We start from the raw sequence: 1,039 nt of genomic DNA, 5'->3' as shown, positions 1-1,039 counted from the left end.
CCCAATGTAAATACGGACAGCCCCATTCATCATAGCCCTCACTTCCCCAGCACATGTCCAGAGCCAAGGGATGATTTAGTGCCTGCAGCTGGAACTATACTACGTTTCTCTAAAACAGCAGTGTTTAAAAAAAAATGAGAAGGTTAGGGTTGGGGAGGGAGTTGGGGAGACTAGTTTCAGGGACGCAGGAAGAAATGGATGGAAGACATGATGGCTTAAGTGAGCTCTTTCGATGTACCATCCTCCGACCTATTGGTACGCAGGAAGTGTAATAGAAACTGAACTGGGTTTAGCGTCCGAGGGCCTGACTTCAAATCTTGGCTCTGCTACTCCCTGCCTGGCTTGGACAAGTGAAGTGACCATTTCTGAACCTTATTTTCACTTTCTTGAGTAAATCAAGGGTTTGGAGTAGATGACTTTATGGTGTTTCATACTTCTAAAACCTGTAATCTGACATCATGATTTTTACACTTTCAGATAGTGGCATTTACATTTGACTTGCTGCCCCGGGCAATGCCCAGCAGGCATAATCTCTGTTAAAGTAGATGTAAATATTTTTTTTCCTTCAAAATTTCTACATTACCTTATATTTTTATTCAGACCTTAACAAACATCAATAAAATTAACATTATCATATACATCACGGTTTCTTAACTTACAGTTCATAGTCTCCCAAGTGTCTCATTGATTTCAGAAGGTTAGTGAACTTGGATGGGGAAAAAATAAATAAATAAATCTTGATTTTTCACTAACTGAAATTTGTCATTTCTTTCAATTCTGAATATAGCTAATGAACTTTATTCTGAGAAGGGGTTCACAGTCTTTACCATACTCCCAAAGTAGACCATTATGCAAAATGATTAAGGATTATTGATATAGATTATAGAATAGGGGAGGCCTATATGAAACTGGATCTTTGTTATGTAGCACTTGGTTTTCTTTTAAAGTATATAATAAATCCAATGTATAACTTCCAAAAGTGTCCTCCTTATTTGTAACTCTCTCTCTCTCTCTCTCTCTCTCTCTCTCTCTCTCTCTC

Source organism: Petaurus breviceps, unplaced genomic scaffold, assembly GCF_028583685.1.
Source record: "Petaurus breviceps papuanus isolate PSGF00001 unplaced genomic scaffold, PetGlider_PUasm1.0 90879, whole genome shotgun sequence".
Lineage (NCBI taxonomy): Eukaryota > Metazoa > Chordata > Mammalia > Diprotodontia > Petauridae > Petaurus > Petaurus breviceps.
Note: the sequence above shows the minus strand (reverse complement) of the source record.